Source organism: Mandrillus leucophaeus, unplaced genomic scaffold (assembly GCF_000951045.1).
Source record: "Mandrillus leucophaeus isolate KB7577 unplaced genomic scaffold, Mleu.le_1.0 Scaffold1189, whole genome shotgun sequence".
NCBI classification, from domain to species: domain Eukaryota; kingdom Metazoa; phylum Chordata; class Mammalia; order Primates; family Cercopithecidae; genus Mandrillus; species Mandrillus leucophaeus.
Genome location: NW_012100198.1, coordinates 82,327 through 91,123, shown reverse-complemented (window position 1 = coordinate 91,123; position 8,797 = coordinate 82,327). Strand labels below are relative to the sequence as shown.

At 44.4% G+C, this 8,797-nt stretch overlaps 1 pseudogene; it reads right to left on the bottom strand.

Moving 5' to 3' along the window:
* The window catches only part of LOC105528914, a 20,137-nt pseudogene extending 12,352 nt beyond the window's left edge, over positions 1–7,785 (bottom strand).
* Between the last annotated feature and the right edge of the window lie 1,012 nt (positions 7,786–8,797).

The window sequence follows — 8,797 nt, the reverse complement described above, 5'->3', positions numbered from 1 at the left end:
GTCAGGTCAACTTTGGGTACAGTGATTTGACAATGGGCCAAAGATGAAGGACAATGTGTGGTTTTGGACGAGGATGGAGCACAACTCTGACTCCTAGGATGCCTTCCTTCAAACTCAATCCTAGAGCCTGGTTCTAACCAGTGTGTAAGCATTGTGTCTTCCTGAAGGTATGAAATCTGTCATTATGGACAGATTGTGGGATGCAAAGAATAGGGAGCCTACCTAGGAAGCCAAGTGGGGTTTCATCCCATTTGGATTTGGAGTAATCCCTGGCAACATCCTGAACAGAGCAAACCTTCTCTTCATCCAGTGCCAAGAAAGTGACTTCATGATGCGGGTAAGAGTTGGACATGTCACAGTGTCTAGAATGAGAAAAAACACATTCCTCTGGTAAGTCCTTCAGGACTCCCTTCTCTTCAGAATCCTGCAGCTTCCTGATGAGCCAGGTAGGATAGGAAAGACAGCCGATTAGATCAAGACAGACTCAGCACCACAGCATGTCATGTGATTTGATGGGACACAAAGGGAGTGGTCACAGAAAGCAAAGGGGGAGTTTCCTCCAAGAGAGAAAACCCATCCTTCTAAATGTGGGGTGGATATGACTGCCCTGGGGACAGAGCAACGTGAGCAGCAGGTGCTCAGTGCACTTGCCACAAATGAGCTGCTGCAGGAGACCCAAACTCTCCCTGTAAACTAGCAGCATGACTTGCAGCAGAGAGATCTAACACGGGGCTTCACTTCCTTCACACAAATGGCGTTGATATTTACGTGCAGCATCCACGTGAACAGAGCTCTTGAGGCATTCCAGACTCACAGCTGCTGTTTTTAAGGTCCCCCTTTTTCAATATTTTGATGATTTTGAAAATTTTTAAAAAATTTTCTGTGTTGCAAACTAAGTAGTTGCCAACATGCTGACACAAAACACTCAGAAAGCAGATATGCGTCTTACTCTGGATTAACCACATGGGAGACCACAGATGAGATCAGGAAATCCGTGAATTTAGTCAGTTCACCTGGCTCAACTGATTGTCGGTTCCCATGCTTGAGATGGATTAAGAAATTGAAACCTATTCAAGTACCACAATAAAGAAGACAACATTGTGAAAGGGGTAATTTGCAGTTGGATGAATGGATGAGACAATTCTGTTCATCACTTCCTATTTTCCCTGGATCCGTGGTGTCCAGGTGTCACTACTGAACCAACAACTCACATATCCACAGTTACCTGGGGGTCACTGGTGCTTTCCCCTCCTCTTCCTCATGATCATTCTGATTTTCTGTAAACAAATTCAGAAGAGCAGGTCACAGTAAGGAAATCACACTTCACAAGAAGAAATCAGTGCCCCATCAAGGCACAAGAACATAAATATCCTCAGTGTAAGAATGTGACATTTTGACAGGAAGGTTCTAAGGCGCCCTACATTAAGTCTTGTCAGAAGTCGATAAGCCGCCTTTCCATACCCATGGAGCAAAATCTGCCTCATCTGGTAGATCATAATCACCTCTCCTCTGACATAAGTCTGTGCCAACAGTTAAACAAACTTTTCTCACAAGAATTCAAAAATGGCCCTAACTACTCTCCAGAAGTGTTGTTGCAATACCGATTTATCTTATCATATATCATGGTCAATGAACGATTCAAGAAATTTATATAGGAGACTGAACTGATGGATAAATTCCAACAACCCTTGCAGAAAAAAGAGTGTGCTGCTACACAGAAACACTGGCCACTCATGGGGTGATGAACTTAGGGCCCAGCCTTATTTAGGGAAACTTCTAAGCAAGATAAAGGTAGCAGTGTTTATGTCCTGCTTTCAAGGTGACTGCTTAGCTGGGACAAGCTGATTTAAAGGAGACCAAGTCTGGGGCTGAGAACAGTGAATCCAGAGAAACAACATCTCCAAATACACAGGCAAGACTGCCAGTGGCCTGTGACAGGCATAGAAACTCCAGGTACATTGTTCAAGGACACAAATAATTATTGCATGTGACAAGAGACATAGGAACTGAACCAGGAGACCTGACAGCAACCTCCTGTACACAGATGGCTATGACTTTGTCACACCTGCCTGTGGTCCAACATGCTGACATTGGGGCCAGGAAGACAAAGTCATGCCATGGGACAAGGAGTAGAGGAAAGTTCTCTGACCCTTGGATGGCTGTGTGCAATATTCCCTCATAGTTTCTTTCTTTACTTTTATCCATTTATTTCTTCATTTCTTTCTTTCTTTCTCTTTCTTTTCTTTCCCTTCCTTCCTTCCTTCCTTCCTTCCTTGCTTGCTTCCTTCCTTCCTTCCTTCCTTCCTTTCTCTTTTTCTTTCTTTCTTTCTCTCTCTCTGCCTTTCTTTCTTCCTTTCTTTCTCTCTTTCTTTTTTTTTTTTTAATTGATACAGAGTCTCTGTCTGTCACTCAGGCTGGAGTGCAGTGGTGCAATTATGGCTCACTGCAGCCTCTACCTCCTCGGTTCAGGTGACTCCCCTGTCAGCCGCTCAGGTAGTTGCAATGACAGGCACGCACCACCATGCCTGGCTAATTTTTCATATTCTGTGTAAAGGTGGGTTTCAACACATTTCCCAAGCTGGTCTTGAACTCCTGAATTTAAGTGACCCACCCACCTAGGCCTTGCAAAGTGCTGGGATTACAGCCATGAGCCACTGCACCCTGCTCTGTCTTAGTATGTAAATCAAACCAATATGTATGTATGCAGCCTGTCCTCAGAATTGATCTTCCTCAGCCTAGACAGAGGCAGGAGGGACAAAGAATAGAGAGGCTACCTGGGAGAATGTTTAGAGCTTCCTTCTCTTCATCATGAGAGGGTTCATTCTCTACAACCAGAGCAGAGTCGACTTTGTCTTCCTCAGATGTGATTTTGGTGCTCCTGTGAGGCTGGTTGGAGTCAGATGGGTCGTGACTATTTGAACAAGTGACAGCACATTCCTCCAGTGAGTCCTGAGGGACTTCCTTTCCTTCAGCCATCTGCACCTCCCTGATGAGCCTGGTGGGATAGAAATGACAGAAAATTAAACCAAAAGACATAGGACCCCAGGAAGTCCTACTGGTTTTGACAGGAGGCATAAGAGAGTGGTCTCAGAAAGCAAAGGGGAGTTTCCCTTTAAGAAGGAACAGACAATCCTCTCCTCTCTGCAACAGAGCAGAGAAAATCAGAGAGGAAACAGTGGCCTGTGATCATTGCACTGGGTAGATAGGAGCTGAGGAAGGAGACTCGGCTCTCTCTGTATGGTACAGTCTTGAGAGCACACACAGAGACTAAAAACAGCTGCCACACGGTGTGTCTAAGCTGGGTTGTAGTTAACATATGGTGACCATGGGATTGCAGGTGTTTGAGCCATTGTAGACTCCAGAGATGGTGTGACTTCTAATTTTTTTTTTTAATTTGTATATTGTGCCGTGAAATGTAAACTTTTTGTCTAGGTGCTTTTCTTTGTGTTCAACTTTGCTAGGTACTTCCTAATTCCTCTGCTTGTTGCCTCTCTGTTATTTATCTTTCCGTAAAAGAACATAAAGTCTGCCATGTAGAAAGCAGCTTTGCACCTCCTCCTGGCTTTCACTGCAGGGGAGAACGGTCTCATCTATGTGTGCAGGAAGTCCCTTGGGCTGTGAGTTCATCTAGGGTCATGCTTACGCGTACCATGAAGACAGTGGACAAGCATGTTAACAGGGCTTATTCCTGTTGGGTGAATGCATGGAATCAGTGGACTCTGCAGCTTTCTTATCCTGCATCTAGAATCTGTAACTACCTTCACCTGACTTGTGTTCTTTCTGAGACCCTTTTCATATTTTACCACCCATTACCTGCTCCTGATTATTCAGTGTTACCTGGGAGCAGGTGATTCCTGTACTTTCTCAACCTCCTCATCTTTCTCATCTTCATCCTCATCTTCATCAGTTTCTGCAAATACAGAAGTGTCCATTCAGATATTTCCCACTTCACCTATGTAAGCACAGTGAGCCCTATGTGCATGGAGACATGAACATCTATATATATGGGTCTGCACTGTACTGAAAACTCTCATGTTTTATCTCTAACAAAATGCCCTGGAATGGTTTCCTGATCCATAACGCAATCGTTTCTGATCTTGGGGGTCACCATCAAGATGTGGCCAAATATTGAAAATACCTTTCCTCTTCACATCACTGCAGGCTTGTCCAGCCTCTCTTTGAACTTCAGCAGCTGTCTCCCCAGTCCTCCCACAGATGTGATTCCCAGGCACAGGCTCTGTGTCCTGTCACAGCTCACATTTAGAACCTGTATCTTTCTCTTAGAACAGGACAAACAGCCTTGTCCCACAATACTCCGTACATCAGGGACTTCATGGGCCCCCTACGTGGCTTCGATTGTGTTATCCAGGGACACTGTCTCCATGGGGAGTGCTCCAGCCTCAACCACTTCCTACCACCAAATGCTAGCACTTCAAATACCTTCTCCAACAGCACACAGCAAGGGGCTTTATCTCATTGTGCAATATAGTCATAAGTGTTCCCACATTTGAATGCCAGAGACAATTTATTTGCCTTTACAGATTTAGCGACAGAAACCCAGGAAGGATAAATTAATCAGTTGGGCACAGTTGCTAAAGACATTACTGAAGATAGAGCCTGGGAATCTTCACTCTTAGTCCGGGTCTCTTTTCACTCTAACAAGCTGCCTCCTGTCACAGCCTCCTTCCAGTCCTTTAAAACTGGACGAATGCTGCCTCTTGCTCCAAAGACCATGTTCCATCAAGAAAGGAGGAGACATTTGCAATACTGTGACCTCCAGCCCCATGGGTTTCCCATCTCTATTCCTACCCAGGAAGTCCTGATCATGTCATGCCCACAGATGTTTACTGGAACGATACACTATCCATAAAATTGTCATTGTGGAGGTATAGAGGTCTGGGGACTTTCATAAGCCTAGAGCTGTGTGTTATCAGGGCCTGTGGCCACCTCACCTGGACTGAGCTTGTGGAGAAGGCGCTCTGCCAGCCGGCGCCCCTCAGCCAGCTGCTCTCGGAGGTCCTGACCCTGGAACTTGTCAAGGTCATCAGGAGTGAGGAGGGTTTTGAAATGCTGATTCAGTGAGTTGGAGGCATCTCTCCCTTCCTGTAACTTCTCCCGTAACTGGGTCAGCTCTCGTGCCTGAGAGTGAACCAGGGCTTTATATTGCCTAAGGTGAGATAGTAGAGAACATTTAATAATGGAAAGGGATGAGTGATCAGTTCTAATGCTGCAACAGAGGTTTCTGTGAGAATGTCCTCAAGGAGCTTTCCAAGCAGAAGGTCAGCACATATTTGGGGAAATGTCTTTGTCAAGGAGAAAAATACAATATTAATAAAATATATATATATTTAAGTTATACATATGTATATATTTTTAAAGGCTTCTTCTACATAAGAGAGTGCTCCTGTAAGATCCTCGATGATGTTCCATTGATCTTTCTTTTCTGTAAACAAAAGCCGGTGTCTTCCTAGATCAGTTCCAAATGGATATCCTTTCAGTTCCTCACTTTGGCCATGGACATTTCTAAATGGAAATTCACACAGTGCATCTTACAGTGACTTGAACTAAAGCCATGCTCAGAAATGTGACCAGCTGCAAATGGGGTGGATTTGAAAGATGTAGGAAGAAAAAAATGACAGGGTTAAGAAGGCAAGATTGATTGAACGAATGACATGCGGCAGTCAGTCAGGAGGTGATTCTAAGAGTAAATGGGGTGGTGATCACACACCATTTTGAATGTGCTAAATGCTGCTGGGTGGTTCACTTTCTTTTAATTAACTTTGGTTATGCAAATTTCACCTCAAGAATTCCTTGTTTTAAAAAGAGAAAACAAGGTTCAAGAAACAACTGCAACCCATAACTTACTAAGATGACTGTTCTCTGTTTTATAAATGTTTGTATGGCATGTGCCTGCCATGTAAATGCCTGCCCTTGTCCTGGCCCAGCTTAGCTCTTAGTTCTCCCAGCTGAGTTGCTGCACTTTAGAGATTCACACCCCTGCCCATCTGCCTGCCCCCAACGGGGCCTACTCACCCGAGCTCCTCAGCTTGCCTGAGCTTCTCTGCCAGCTTCTCCACGAACTGCAGTTCATCCCTCAGCACAGAGTCTATGATGTCTTTGTACTCTTCACACTCTGAGAAAAGACAGACACACCTGCCTCAGTGCAAGGCTGGACATGCTGCTGGGATCACTACTGACAGGGCAGGCAGCAGCATCTATCCCAAGGATGAAAGCAGCCCCAGTACCAGGCTCCAGGCAGGCATTTCCACGTCTTTATTTATCAACCTCCCAACATTCTAGCATCTGATACTCTCCAACTTAGAGTTGGGGAGAAAAAAACTCAAGGGCATATCAAGTAACTGGACACGATGATCCACCTGGAACAAGGCAGAGTCAGAATTCACAGCCCCTGAGGTCTGACTCTGAATCTTGGGTCACTTTCCCAAGCCTTGCAGCCTCTCCTGTAAAACACTGCGCTGGGGCATGAAGTAATGATATCCTGCACAGTCGGAAAGACCCTTAGCACTATGGGACTCACGGTTTCCCTGGTACTGGAAATTTCAAGTACAAGTATGTCAAATATGTAAAGTATCATATCTGAATATAACTGCATAAAATATGAGGCATAACATCCTGAGGCTTTAGTAGAAATATGCCCAAATACTAATAAACTTTGAATTAAGTTAGACCCAGTAGAATGAAGAACTAATAGAGTGTTTTCTCTGTGCCAAGAACTGTTCTAGGAGATTTAGAAGAAATAGATCATGTTAAGTCATTGCAGCACTTTTCTGAGGTACATATTATTATAGTACCCAATGAACAGATGAGGAAACTTAGGCACCGAGAAGATAGGCAACTTGGATGGAGCCCAGGAGCCCAGCGTCCCTGCTCTGCACACGACACTGCTACCTCCACAATGTCTTATGTGCCAGCTTTCTTCCTCTTTAGGAATAAGAGCCTGTGCCCCAGGAAGCAGGACTTCCCTCTCACCATGGTACTCCCTGCTCTTGATGCTGTCACTTAATGGCTGCCACAGTTACTATTAGAAGCAATCTCCTCTTTAAACTCCTTAGTGCAGGTGGTGTGTACTGTCACTATGTTTCCCCCAGGGTGCCCAGAATACAGCTTTGCCTACTGGGCCTCAAAGAAGTCTGAAGTGAATGGAAGTTCATTAGTCCCAGATGTTTAGACCAACAGACTAGATGTTATTTGTCTGCAACATCTTACATGGTACAGAGAGGATTCTCATAAACGTGATTTAGCCTCTTGCTGAGAAGAACAGGTGGTTCTGTGCCTGTGTCAGCAGTCAATATGTTGGATTTTAACTCTCCTCTCACCTCACACCAGACTGCAAATGTGGAAAAGTTGCTAAATACTTTGTGCCTCTGTTTTCCATCCTTAACACCATGAAGTTAAAAAACCCATTTCTATTTTCCTAGACGTATGGGAAGGATGACATTAATTTTGATGAAGAGACCGTTCAGTTTCTCAGAGAGAAGACAGGTGGTCATTCATCACTTTCGTGATGGTGAATCTATAGAACTTACTGTATTTCTTTAGCTGGTTGGCCAGGGAGTAGGCAGTAGCTTGAGTTATAAGGAATTTCTCTTTGAGGTCTCGGAACTGCTGATTGCTCTCTGCCAGCTGGGAGCGCAATTCCTTGTTGATTTCTAGGATGTTCATCTCTGCCCTCTTGCCGGACAAAGGGTCGGCAGATACCACCATGCTGACGTTTGTGGCAGAAGAGGTAGCGCCAGGGACTGGGGAGAAGAAACCCAAACACATGATGGGTCAAAAACTACTGAAATCAGTTAGGTTTCATTAGGACTGAGAGATGACAATAACTGGAATTGTTAACTTACAGTTGAGAGAAACTTGATCAACACCCCACAACACTTTAGAGTCCTTAACCGCAAAAACAGGGTCCAGGATGCCAGAGCTCAGAGTTGAAGGCCCTGCCTATAGCTCCGACTCTGACAAGAGTGAGGGAGGTAGCAGCCAGCGCGCCAGGTAACGGTCTGCAGTTGCAATAACAGAATTAGAAGGTGGGGGTGTCATGGAATCTTAGGAGCCCTGCATTCCAATTGCCCAGGATGTGCTGAAACACTAGGCTCCCCGGTCTCACCTGAGGGTCACTGATGGGGATCATTTCTTCAGCAGTCACTCTCAGTATTAGTGCACCCTTGTGACAATGCTATAGGCCCACCTCTTTCCCAATACATCTAAGCCTATTCCTCATTGCTCATCTCTTGTGTGTATAAAATCATCAAGGTAGAGGTAGTTTCCCAAAAGCTTGTATTTTCTTAGTGGTAGTCACAAAATCAGTCCACCTTCTCTAAGTTAAATCAGATCCTAAGGCTTTTCCACATGTGAAAAATATCAGACTTTTAGACTGCCGTGATATCCCCTGGGTCTTCTGCATTTTTTTCTGTAGCTACTGAAAAGTGAATGAATAATTCATTTTTAAAAATGTTTTCTCTCCTGGATCATTATTCCTCTTGCTGCATCCCATTGTTATGTTCATTTATTTTCTCTTACTGGGGCAGCATCTTGGCTTTTCATTACACTTAAGACCAGTTTCACATCCCTGTGTCCATAGCTCTTCCTCTATGTGTAGGTTGATTTGTTTTTTTAATGTCACTGAACACTCGTTTCATACTTGTCACTTACGAATATCATTCTGGTCCCACAAGAGCTCTTTTCAAGATATCAAGTGATCAAAATCATTTGTATATATCCCCTGAAAACATGTGTGACCGTGTATCTTGGAAAGTCTTGCAAACCTGATGCTATTTTG